Here is a 14,200-nt window from a genome sequence, read left to right on the forward strand (position 1 = left end):
CCCAGAGGTGGAAGGACAAATTTAACTTCAAAAATTATACACATCATGGAGTCAGGAGTCAGCCAGGCATCCTCAGTGAGAGTCCAAGTGTGTGTGGAATTCAACTTGCATAGGGAAGTTAAGGTATGCACATCATGGTAAGTTCTCAGAAGATAAATATTACACCACCTACAAACATTTGCTGACTGGGCAAATGATCTTTCAGACTTGAGTGTGTGTCCTCAACATTTCATGTACAAGGCTAGAAATTATCACCTGCAGTTGAATTTTACTCTGTCAAAATCTGCATCTAAGCAATAGGGTTCTTCCATTACTGAACTCTACAGTTTACTGGAAATGCTCATTATAACCTTCATCTTTATTGGCACTGGCTGCTGGTCAGCTTTCATTGCTGTTCATCTCTCCATGTTTTTCCGTCTGGAAAATGGACATTTACTTATATTGTGAAAAAATCATTATAATACTGCAGATAATACCAGTGCTAGGTGTTGCATATATTACAGTCAGCATTATTATTATTACAATGCACAGAGGAAAGGAGTATTCTGGTATCATGCCTACTCTTTCTGAAGCTTGTGGAAGGAAGGTGCATGTCAGTAGTTGGTAAAAAGGTACTTGTGAATGTCAAGACATGCTTTAATTTTAAAGATGAACATGTTGCTATATATTTAAAGACTCAAGTAACACTTTCCACCTCTGTCTGCCAGACTAAAAATATATTAAGAAATTTATCAATACATTTTTGAAATTATTGAGGTCCAGAGAGTATGCATATGTTTGAAATAAATTTTTAGTTTCACAGACGTTGTAAGAATTCTGCTATAGATCGAGTCTATTAATTACAGTGAACAAGCTAAGGATCATAACCTGCCACTCAATATGTGCCTGCTTGCCTTGTGCCTATAAATAACAATTTCTCACCACTGTGGGGTTTGGCTTTTAGCTTCAAAGTGGAATAATTTTCTTCTTCATTTAGATCCAGAATTAGACTCAACTTCCCTTGACCTGACCAAACTATTGCCCATCACACAAGCATAGAAGTGCTTTCGCACTTCCAAATAAATCAGTAGAAATCTCTGCTTATGTTCTATTAAGGAATGTGTTATATCTTTGATTCCTATATGGATCAATCCAAAGCAGAAATAAAAGGATGTGAGATGGGAGAAATGACAAATTCATGGTGTAGTTGTGTTTAAACTTTATCTTAAATTATCTTATCTTTTAAAAGGCTTGTGCTGAAATGTGAAAACCTGTGTAATGACCAGTACACTTGATAATGAGCCTGAGGGACAATTTTGTGCCTTTAGGATTTCCTGGTATACCTACCCTCTTTTAATCTTCACCTGTGAAGACTATACAGTACCAGAAATAGATTGAAGCAGAAAAGTGAAGAAAATGATGTTAAATGGAAAACATTGCACTAAGAATTCAAAAGCAGTCTTGAAACACACATACACAGATACACAGTGGGAGTACTTGTGTTTTTTGGTTTGTGTGTTTTTTTTTACAGAAAGCGTATTTTTCAGTGCAGCCTACAGTACAAGGCCTCCCAGAGGGCATTTAGGAACACAGTGTTTTTGATTTTAATGGAAAATATATTTACTGAGGATGGTCCTGTCTGCCTTGCAGTCACCAGGAAGACTGGTTGCACAGCAGGAGCCTCTTTCCTGTAGTATAGACACAGATAGCGAGACCCGATTCAACTGACTAAAGAAGCTTAGCGTTTCCCGCAGCTCTACGTGGGAGGCATTACATTTCTTAGAGAAGTTTCTTTATTCCATGCAACCAATGTTGCCCTGACGTTTTCAAATTAGCTAGAAACTGTGGTCCCATTTGACGTAATAGCAAAGAGGTTGAATGAAGTGAGAGGAAGATCTGATTTAGCCACTTCGAGAAAAAAAGTGGAATTACTGAATAGGCAGGTGAGCAAAACATAACTATTTTTCTGAACCGTGCTGCATCAGAAGCAGTAGATTTGTTTAATGGATGCAGAAAGGCAAGTCAGTTTCCAGGATATTTTAAGGAAGCATGAAGGATGTTGCCCTTCTACACAGAATGAAACTGTAAAAGGGCATAACTTTCCTGTGAGAGGTCAAAAGTGTCTTAAGCTGTTTTTTCTAGCTAACTCTAGCAGGTCTCAATCAAATATCTTCCCAAGCCTATTATCTCTATATTTCTGTCTCCTGCCTTGCCCTTCCACAATATTTAATAACTTAATCACTACTTCCCCTTTCTAACATGTAAAAATTCACTGATTCTTAACTGGTCATTAATGAGAATGTAATCTGTCTTGTCCACAGTGAGCTATTCTTCACAGCCTTCCCACATAGCCTTTCTGTGGATGCTGATGTTACACCTCTCTTCTACTCTGATTTCCTGTTCACTCTGTAGTATAGCATCTGTTAGTCACAGAAAGCTGAAAAGTATAAGACTCTGCAGCTGGAGTACTCTGAAGTTTGCAAATAACCACAGAAAGGTTTTAGACCTTTGGGTGTAATGCACTATAAAAGTAAAAGCTGTGGTTTATTGTTTCTTCCAGTTACTGAAACCTGATGGCTAGCCCACCTTCTGTGGAATTCAGTGAGCTGCAGATGTTTCTATCTAAAAAGAAGTTTGAATAAATTGTGGTTCTTTTCCTTTTAATATGTTGAACTTCCATGTTATTGTGCAATCTTTTGTGCAGAAATATTTTTTGACATTCAGTTCAAAGCTGAAAATATACAAATTTTTGTTTTAAAAACAAAATATGTTTTAAAAATGAAATCTGTGAGCATTAGTAAAAAATATTACCATATAGGCATAGGAATATTTATAAGCACACAGTAACAGCTTCTATTGTACACACACACACACTCAGATCACAAACATATACCCTTGTAGCTTATGCAAGAGAAAGAAACTCAAGGAAACAGAAAAGTTCAGTGCAAATCATACCTAAGATTAAGCAATTCGGCATTATTTCAACAGAGATTGTCTATCTTTGTCTGTAATTTCCACGAAAAACAAACAAACAAACAAACAAATAAATAAATATATACACACACATATATACATACATATGAAATGCCACAGGATGACATGATTCTTAAGGGCAATGTCTCCCCTTCCCAGGTGTGGCTGTAAAGCCTGCAGTCAAATGATTGATCAGCTTAATAACATCTAGGAATTAGTTCCAAAACATGATGTGAGGAAGTAGAATTTTTATGCTCAAGATATCTTTTTCCCCAAAAAAAGAAACACACCTTATATGTAAATTCAATAATATACTGTTAGGATAATTTAAATTGGAACTGTCTACTTGAAGAATTCTTATTTCTTCAAGTCTTATTATTACAGGGGAAAAAATACTACTACTACTAATTTATGAAAAAAAAGAAATAGAAAACAAAGAAAATAAAGCTATTGCAGAAGAAGTTGAGATTTCCATACACACACTCTTTATATTTATCACTTTTATGATGCTAGGTTTGATTTTCCAACACCTCCTGGATCCAAACATTGGCTTCAGTCTGGAGAGAGGGTACAGCTAGATGACAGCATACTTAATCCTTCACTGGCACTCACGTGAATGGTTTACTCCTCCTCCTCTAAGACTCACATAGGGACATATATGTTTGCCAACATGTCCACAACTTGCTATTTGTTCATTGGTTTTCAAGTGTATGCTTCATCTCTACTTACTATATTTATACTTTGCATGTTAGATACATGTTATTTGTTCTCATTGTTGCCTGTAAAATTGATTTTGCCAGGTCTGCACCTCCTTAGCTGATCATTAGTAATTCTCTCCTTTCCATTATCATGCCTTCATCACCGGTTTTCTGTATTTTATCTCTTCATAATCTTGATAAATTTTCACGGTTTTCTACAAGGTGAGACAGCTCTAACAGAAAGGTGAGCAGTTTGCCTTCCTCTACCTTACAAATCTAAGTGGTTGCTGAACAACAGATGCAGCTTTGAATCATTCAAGTTCTATGGGATTGAGTTGTAATATCAGTTATGTAAATTCTTATTCACTAGGCTGATCTACAAAAAGTTAATGAAAACAGCATCAGAATTTTTCACTTATACTGATTTTTTTTTGTTTGTTTGTTTGGTTGGTTGGTTGGGTTTTAATATTTAATATAAGTAAAAACTACTACTTTCTAGTCCCTGAATTTAGTTCCTTTCTAGAGGCAAAGTCTGGGTAAATTTTTCAATTCAAACTTCAAGACTCATATAATGAAGAAAAGTTGCTCATAATTCTCAAGTGCATTAACTATGAAATTTGTACTTAGTTCTACCACAGCGCCTTTGGTAGAAGAAATTTAGGAGACATGTAACGTTTCCTGGTAATAACATAGAGAGGTCTGACTAGGACAGTTAAGTGGGGTTTATTTGTTTATTTTTAACTAGGTCCAAAATTATTTACTAGATGTAGTTCCCAGCTCCTTACTGACTAGCAGGAAATAATATTAAGTAGAGAATAATATGTAATGGGAAGACATTCTTGTGACTCCTTTAACCAGGATAAAGTATTGCAGAAGTCAAGAGAAGAACCATGTGAGAACATAAGTTGTGTACAAGAAAAGCTATGAAAAAGTTTCAAAATGATATAAATGTGTTTACTGTTTAGTTAATAAAGACATCTGCAGTATGAGTATTTAGCCTTTTCGTGAAAGTTAATTAATCCAAAAGCTGACATAGCCTCACAACAGTGGTGGGGTGTTGTTTGTTTTGTTGTTGTTTTGGGTTTTTTTTCTTTTCTAATTGAGGATGCTGACAATCATTCACATTTATTGAAAGTGTTGTGATTTCTGTGTTGTTGCAAATTTAACTCAATGATTGCATACCTAGGTAGAAGAGACTCTGGTTCAAACAATAATTATTTTAAGGAAGCCTTCTACTGTACTTTTTAGAATGATAAGCCAAACAGAGATGCATGTCTCTAGCATAATTTTAAATGAGTAATTTGAAAATGAAGTAATCAAAGTTGTAATTTTGTGTTATCTGGAAAAGGTCACTTTAAAAAAAAAGTGAGAAAGCATCTTTGGAAAAATGCGCATGAGGTGGTTTAAATTCTAACAACAGAAATTATTCTGTATTTCTTTCATTATAGATGAATACACATAAACAAAAAAAGGCTAATAATCTACATTTGTAACTTTTCCATTATTCTCTGTACTTTCTTTTAAGGTAGCAGATGAAAAAAAATAACTCCTCATTCCTGTTTCTTTTTGTTGTTGTAAGAAATACCATTTTTTCCCTTAACAGCATAAAACAAACAAGTTTTGAATCCTGTATCCATTCTGAAACAAGATTTAATTCACATTTAATTCATAGAGGCAGCCAAGGCTGCCACATAATGAGACATACAAGGAATGAAACATGAGAGTCAAATGAACAGATCCCCACATACAAGAAGGTTTGAGAGATCTAAGGCTTCATATACAGCTCTACACACATATATATAACGTTTTTGTTTTTTTTTTTTTTCTTTCCCCACAGATTACCAAAAAGGAGTTCTAATACATTTTGATTCGATTCAGTTCCTGAGCATCATCAGTTTTCACTCATACAAGACCTATTCTGTGGAAACCATTTATATTTTGAAGGACAGCTTCTGTACAGCCGATAGCAGAGTTGAGGTAATGGATATTTAAACTAAACTGCTTTTGGAATATGTTTATGAGCTTTATTGCTTCCATTTAGTTTTTTATAAAATTAAAATCAAATACAGAACCTCTCACCAGCAATTTAATATGAATAGCCTTACAAATGGAATAAAGATATTAAAACCATAAATCCAGTTTTCTGGATAATATAGTTATGTTTCTCAGAAAGTTCTCTCGTAAAAGTGTATGCAACTCCTTTTAAATGTTTTAAAACAGTCACTGCAGTATACTCTTAACTGAAGTGCACTGAATAAGGTTTTTAAAATAATTTTTTCCTCATATTTAATAGCATCTGATTAGTTCAGGAAAACTCTTGACAAGAGTTAGAGACAAATTCTATATTGCACTTGTAACCTCCCAGGTATTTCATTATGGCTTGTCCTCGTTCTAGAATATGGTGCGTTTGTTCCAGGAATCTGAAAGCACAGGCAAGTTCACATGGAAGTAAATCTAAAGGTCAAGGATGATGCACCTTGTTAGGCAGTCAGAGTTTATTTGCAATTAATGTGATTTGTGTAACTCAGTGCAAGTTTTATTAGAATATTTGAATAAAAACAAATCTGTATTAATGAAGCAGGTAAATGTCAAAAGTGGTGTGCTCATTAAGAGCCTATTGTGATACAAACCAGTGTGATATAGCAACTGTAGGTATGAGTCATTTGAATCTGATATTCATCATCGATGAACGATTGATATTCACTTCAAATTCATCATGAATATAGCCACAGATGGAAAGAAGATGGAGTAAATGTCTGTGGTTATCTGTTAACTGCTATGCTTCATAATTTAATAGCTGAATGATTTATGATCATGTAGTTCAGAACTACTCTAATTAATTTTTGAGTTGAGTCTTTATTCTCAACCTCAACTGGGGTTTATTAATAGGTCAACATAAAGAGCTTGCTAAAGTGTAATGTGTGGCTGTGCGAACATATTTGGAAGCACACAGTTCATTGTTGGATGTCAGATGCTGTACCTGCCTACCCAACTAATTCAGAATCATATCAGAAAACTAGAAAGCCATTGTAATGAATGAGACAGACACTGACCTCCAAACAGACAGAACTGAATTAGAACTGATGAACTTGCTATGAGTAGATTCACAGTGTCATTTTAAATATAACACAGCTTAACTCATTTTCCTGCTCTTGGCAATCTATTGCAACCACTATAAGCAGAGGAAAGATTGGCAGGTGAATTTTAACTTTTTTTCTCTATGTAAGCATTGTTAGAGTATCAGATTTATTGAAGGATACTCTTTAGCTTGGCTCTGAGTGTATGCAAAATAGACATTCCTACATCTAAGATGTGTCATTAAGGCCCTTGAGGAGCAAGAGAAAGTAGGAGGAGAGAAGAGGGAAGAGTTTTATTTTCAAGCTATCAATCAAAGATCACCCTCGTTCTTTCCAAAGAACAACGAAGATAAATTTAAGTCATAACTGTGAGTGAAAATTTAACTTCTACAGATTTCTGTTTATCAAATGAATAATTATTTTTAGGCTGAATAATTGTGTACACTGTGTCAGAATTCAGCTAGTCTTTAGGCTGGAGGCTTTTGATAATCCAATTTTGACAAATACACCAGGATCACTTATGTAGATACTCTTTCTATGTAAATCTATAGCATCAGGTGACAGAACTAACTTCTGGCTTGCCAGTCTTTGTGCATGATGTTAAATTCATCCTTTGCTGCAACAAAGAACTGAGTCTTGTCTGTTTCTTAAATCCATGTGGTTCATACCTAATAAATGTTAAAATGCTGACTTATAGAAATTCCTGTTTGAAAAAACATAAATTGCCAGTGAAACACAAATCATGCTGTGTTTTATTCCACCTCTACAAATAAGGAAGATAATTTGGCGCTGTTTTATCCCTAAGCAGAAGCTGCTTATTTAAGGGGGAAGAATATGCCCTCAGAACAGTCTCTTTGGTACTTCATGCCTCCACCTCTCAGTAAGTACATAGTATGAAACAAAATAGATTTAAGGAAAACTCTGAGCTCCCCTGACTATAGCCCCTTAAATTTTTTCTCAGCTCTGAGATACGGGAATATTTTCATCCTTCTTTTCCTAAAATGCATAAAATCTCCAGGTTTTTGCCTAAGATTCTGCTAATCCTTCAGTTTCTGTTAGTTCATTTCGGTGGATTGACCTTTTGTTGGATTTCCCAGGAAGAAGGCTTACATACACAAGTGTTAAATCAGAATAACTCATGGATATCGAAGTCTGATGAATCACTCAGATACATGTAGAGCAACAACAGCAAAGCTTACATAAACAAAATAAACATTTTTGAATAGGCCATGTCACTATTTTATAGTATCTATCTTTACTGTGTGGACCTTGACATAAAGATTACATTTAATAGATCTTTTTAGAACTGCTCTTTGAAAGTTTGCTGGAAAAAATTGCACGCTAGGAAAAACAGTTGCTAAAATGGGCTACATAGGGGTTTTGTATACTGCTATTTTAAATGATCAGAAATTCTGACAGTCGTAACAGTGATGGACAGGAACAAAAGTGGCAGTGATTTTCAAAAATACAACTCTGCCTTGTCTTCCAAACTTGAATATTTCAGTCGATTGACATACTGAGAGAGTGGAAGGACCTGACACAAATTAGTCATTTTCTGTATGTGTGGAATTTAACAATCCTTAAATGACTTGTGCTGGATAAAAGAAAAACAGAAAAATGACCTTTATCTTCGTCACTACTGCAAATCATGTAGTTCCACTGTTCCAGTGATGCGTAGAGGTGGAAATAACGGAGATGAGTACAATAGAGTTTTCCACAGACTGAGTTTTCCAGGTCATTTAATTCTCTCTAGTGTCTTCAGAACCTTTCCAATAGAGCTAATGATAACAGATTGCCACATTATCCTGTTCGTGGTGACCTGTTTGGGTAGCTGCCAGAAATTCTACTCACTCCAAACTATTAATGAAAAAAGTGTTTACTGAATTAACTTCTAATGGTTATTATAATGTATTCAGGACAAAGAAAATAATATGTTGTATTATTGAGCACTTAATGTGTTAAGCAATGATTCGATTATTCTGAAGATTGACACTTTGGACCTGAGTTACTGCTCTGCTGCAGCTGGTTTTGAATTTTCCTTGTAGACTCTGGCCCTCTGCCAGTACACATTCATGGGAACCGTTCCCCCAGTCTAACAAGGTTGTTTTTTCAGTGTATATCCAGCTAAATCTATCCACACTCTGTCCTTGCTAGAAGAGAAGTAGCTGTTGCTCTGAAGGTGATGAATTTAGCTTTTTCCTGGGAACTGTGGTTGCTTTTGGGGTGCATGAGCCTAGAAAAGTGTAAAGGAAAAAGTCTCACCACTTATGCATACAGTAGCATTCAGTCTCCTGAATTGATCATTTTAGATTTTTCCCTAATTGCTTGTATCTCTAGCTCTAATAATTTTCTGAGAACCAGGAAGCTTGAAATAATATACACCACATGATTTTTGCCATGAAAAAATGAGCCTGTGTTTAATTAATGAATTTAATTCAAGAAATATATAGAAATCTGCCCATTGGCTACTTGAATAGTCAGTGTTTCTCCATTACAATCAGAACAAATGAATTTTTTAAAAGAGATTCTTTCTGAGAGTTTTGCTTTTGAGATATCTTGCTCTTGCATGTTATTTCTACCTAATTTTGAAGAACTAGTTGAATCTATAATTTTAAATATTTACTTGCTATTTAAACCAATCCTGAGTGTTTGAAAAATATTTGAAATGTTGATTTTTAATATTTTTTTAACGACAGTTAAACTGCTATAGAAATGCAGAAACACTAGATACATCATCCTCATTCCATATCAATGCAAAATTCAGGTTAAGAGTATTACCAAAGGTTGCCATCAATACACCAATGATTCAGCTAGGCTTTCCACATATAAGTCTTTATTTTCTAACTTAGGACTGATGTTCAAGCTTGTGTTGCTCATTTAAGTCACCTGCATAGCTTTCCCTTGACTATAGATTATAGAACAAGAAATACTAGAGATGGAAAATGCCATCAAATCTGTTTGAGATGTAAATGTTTTAATCAGCAAAGGTTTCTTTTGGAATCTGTTTCACATATGAAGGGCTAAAATTTCAATATTACATAAAGAGTTTTGCCTGCTGGATGTAAAGTGGGCAGTTCAGCAGCTGCTCTGCTAGCAGCTGAATCATCTGATGTGTAACAAATACTTTCTCAAGGTGGAGAGGGCACCATAGGCTGGGGAATCATGAGAGTCATCACAGGTAGTAGGGTTAATTGCATCACACTAATTTTAAAAGGAAGGTTTAAAAGGTTTTGGACTTATATGCCTGATATTTTGTTGCCAACGAGCATGCTTGTATTCTGAGTAGATTCATGAAATGGCTATAGTGATTCCTGTCTTTCCAGCCTATGTGTTTGCACTAGAAATAAGTAGAATATCAGATGGTTTAGATCTTGAACCCATTTCCTTTAAGACATTGATTTTATGTTATACCAAATTGCTTAATTTTAATTTTGTGATGAACTCATATTTTTCTGCTGCATAGGCTTACAACGTTCAAAATGTTATAAAATTATGACTTGATAAAATATAAAGGTTTTTGATAGCCTTCAGAATAGTGTTTGAAGTCCCATTAGACTATAGTCCTGAAGTATTCAAATATTATTATCATTTTCATTAGTATTGAGTACATAACTTGATGGATTAAATTGTGATATATATGTTTACAGTTCACTTCAGACTAATGAGAATCTAATGTGTAACATATTAATAGTGGTTCACTGCCGAATGGGGAAAATGGAAATACTATTTTAAGTAATTGCATGTATTCGGGTTTCAGCTCCGTTATAAATCTCTCTCCCCACAAGAAGCCATTTTTTATTAATTTCAATGTGTTCTAAAGAAGAAAAGATTTTATCCTAAGATAGTTACTCCGACTCAGTCTGACATTACAATGAATCCTACCTAATCTACGACAAATCACTGCAAAACATGTAATTCGGTTCTCCTCTTGCTACCTTCTCTTCCCTGTAGCCGATCTACATACTGTATAGCCAATGAATAATTGTGGAAAAGTTTTGGTTTGTTTTGTTCCATTTTCTTTTGTAGATAAACCAGTGTACTAGATGAGAGGGAAATTTCAAGGCACCAAGGCTTCCACTTGCTGTGGCAGCTTGCTCTCAAATTGACTCTGCTATCACACTAAGTCACAAAGCAGGCTTTAATTTTTGAAGAAGGGAAGATCCTTGAACTGATATAGCATCAGAAATCTCAAAGTGAACAGAAGTGAAATATACATGGAGCCACTCCTCTGCAGGTGCCACTTGCCACTGCTAAATGATTAGCTGCTTTTGCAAAACTAAACAGAGTAGGGCGTCACACCTACTTCTTATGTAATTTGGGGGAGGCACCATGTTCTCCAGGAAAGCAGCAATTGGTCAAGCCTGTCAAGCCATTAAGGCACAAGCATGGTCAGTGTTTGTTAAAATCAGCTCTAAAATGTTCGTAAAGACCAGATATGCCTACTTTCCACATAGTGAACATGAAATCTGTCTCCAGCCTGGCCGTGGCATGTGCATCTGTGCCGATTGTACCACCATCTCCCAGCAGCCAGGAGCAGCCACTTGTTCATGATGGGGATAGATGCAGGTTGATGTATGCCAGGGAAGGTATTGCACAACTATCCATCTTTTAATGAGAAATAAGCAGGAGAAAGTCTTATACTGTTAGCCATATATACTCCCTGAATAGTGAATACAAATGTTCAAAGGGACAAGCACCTGAATCTTGAAGACAGCTCACTGACCATGTCGTTTCAGATATTGTACAACTGTTACCATTTTATACGGAATTCAGATATTTAGGTGATAGTCAGCTGTAAAAACCCCTGAGACAGAAGTAATTTGGAAGATGCCCATATTTTTAATATTTCTTTTTGAGTACAGAAAAATGATGGACTGAAATTGATATGAAAAAGCCATTGAGAGACCTTAAGTCTCCTGTAGGTTTTTCATTATAGAGTTTATACAGACACAACATTTCAGAATAACTGAATTCATATAAGCATGCATGTATCTATTTTTGTATTACATTTATATATAACTCAAGTTTTCAGAAGTATTTGTAAAACATGTTTATAATTGTTGCATTGTTTTATCTCCCTAGATTTGAAAAACAAACAAACAAACGAACAAACAAAAACAACAAAAAACACGCTATAATCCCATAAGGATGCTTATACCATGCTGCCTTTTACATGACTAGAAGGAGAGAGAACACTGTAAACACACGTCAATTTAGTCTCAGGTTTTCAAATGTGAATCCACATTCACATCTGAAGTCTTACAAATATCCACATGGCTTAAAATTAGGTTTTTTTGCATAACATATGGATTTTTAAAGAATGGTTCTAGGCTACAAATAGCAAAATAAAACACCTATTTAAAAGATTATTTGCTGGACTGCAAACTAGAGAAGAGGTTTTTGCAAATGGGATATATTTCTGTGTTTTACAATACTTTTAAGAAAATAGGAGAAAATCCATAGCTTCACACAAAAATTGAAGCATTACATAATATAACAGACTCTTAAATAAGCATTAAACATCCGGAGTATGTAGCATAACTCCTTTATCAGCAGTTTTAGAGTAAAAAATAATTATTTTTGCTTTGATGGAATGAGAAGAAGCAAAGCTCAGTATTACTTGTTGTCATGATACTAATTATCAGTATTTATCTGTTATAGCAGTATTTTCACATGTCAAGTCTTCAGAATGAAAGCTGTTTTCATCCTTTTAATAACATATGCAGTGGGGTTTCTAAAGTTCTGTAATTAATTTTTTCAAATTCGTGTGAACATTGTTATTGTCTTAATCTAATACTTGATACTGATAGAAATGAGCTACATAATATTTAATGACATTTTGCGAGTAGTGTCATATCAAATTTGTCATTGCCACCTGACACAAGCAATTCTAGAAGTCAACAGTCTTGTTAGTTAATGTATTTGGCAGTCACACATAATTGACTCTTACCTTGGTTTTCATGTGTTTTTATGGGATTATGTGGAGGCTTTTTGAAAGTGTATACTTCAGATTTATTGCTTGTGCAACTGTAAAATCGCTTCTAAATGATATTTGCCTGGATTTTCTATCACATAACAAACTAGATGTCTGCCAAATCTGGTAAAATTAAGTAGCTCCATATAAAAAGCAAAAGTTCATAAAATCATAATGTTCAGAAAAAAAAAGGACCTTGGGCAGTCTCCAGTGCCTATAGGGAGGTCGCTGAGGAGACAGAGCCGGGCTCTTTAGAGCAATCACCTCCCTATAGGCACTGGAGGCTGCTGTTAGGTGCCCCAGAGCTGTCTCTGCTCCAGGCTGAACAAGACCAGCTGCACCAAACCCTCCTCATGGATCAAGTTCTCCAACCACCAGCATCTCAGCGGCCTCCCCTGGACTCCCTCCAGTTGTTCACCATCTGTCTTGTACTGAGTGGCCTAAAATCAGATGCAGTATGCTAGATCTGAAAACTCAGAGAAGTGGGAAATAAGACATTCTTTATCTTCATAAGACAAGATTCAGAAACATGACTGAATTGGCAGGTTTTTTTCTGATTTGTGGACAACTTTAATTTACAGTAACATGAATCTGACTCTTGCTATCATATCAAAAGCGGAATCTGGCCTTAAGACACATGCATCCAAACGGATACAAATTTCTTTAAAAAGACAACTTACCTAACTCCTTTTAAAAATTTCAGAATTCACAAACGTCAGAAGGAGATAAGAGATGAATAAGAACCACAATGATCTAATTTTATTCTGCAGGGGAATTCTATAGTTACTTCTTTTGGTGAAATTTGCACAGCAAGAGTTTCTTGTAAACATCGTATTCTCCATTCAAGAGAGAGAGAGAGCACAAAAAGAAAGAAAAACTTTTAACTGATGTGAAAGACATCCATTTTTACCCATTTTAAAATGGGTGGGAACAGTCCCATTTCTATTCTGTAATGAAATAACTGAATAGGGCTGCCCCACTTTTGCTGATTGACACCACATGCTCATGCACCCCTCTCCTTTCCCAGGAAACCAGCTTTGCCCTCAGACCAAGAACCTGTCAGTCATCAGAGCAACAACTTTCAAGACAGTGAACATATGGAAGAACTCCTTAAGAAACTCATAGAAGTTAACAGTCCATGAGTGATTTGGTAAAAAGGAAGAGTAGTTTTACACATCACTCTCAAGTTTGGGTTTTTGTTTGTTTGGGTTTTTGTTTGATTTTTTTTTTTTCCTTTGACACCCTTAAGTATAGCTATGTTTTAGTTTTATCCCTTTTGTCTCTTATTAGATCTAAAAATGTGTACATATATATATGTATATAGTTTACATATATACATATATATATGTACACATATGTATGGATTTGTTGCACAGCTTTTCCTGTTAGTTCATGGCTTTGTCTCCTGTTTGTTCATTGCACATGGTGGGGTTGTGATTTCCTGCTTTTAGATGCTACAGGGTATATAAGTGTGGGTTGCTCACAGCTACTCCTTCTAG

At 35.2% G+C, this 14,200-nt stretch overlaps 1 protein-coding gene across 5 annotated transcripts in view; it reads left to right on the forward strand.

Annotated features, from left to right (window-relative positions):
• The window catches only part of CNTN5 (contactin 5), a 709,446-nt gene that overhangs the window by 177,161 nt on the left and 518,085 nt on the right, over window positions 1–14,200 (forward strand). For all 5 annotated transcript variants that reach the window (XM_071803584.1, XM_071803595.1, XM_065832157.2 and 2 more), the window contains one exon: window positions 5,488–5,627. The gene's annotated coding sequence lies outside the window, so the exon portion shown is untranslated. The remainder of the gene's footprint in view (window positions 1–5,487; window positions 5,628–14,200) is intronic.

This window comes from Patagioenas fasciata, chromosome 1 (genome assembly GCF_037038585.1).
Source record: "Patagioenas fasciata isolate bPatFas1 chromosome 1, bPatFas1.hap1, whole genome shotgun sequence".
Classification (NCBI taxonomy): domain Eukaryota; kingdom Metazoa; phylum Chordata; class Aves; order Columbiformes; family Columbidae; genus Patagioenas; species Patagioenas fasciata.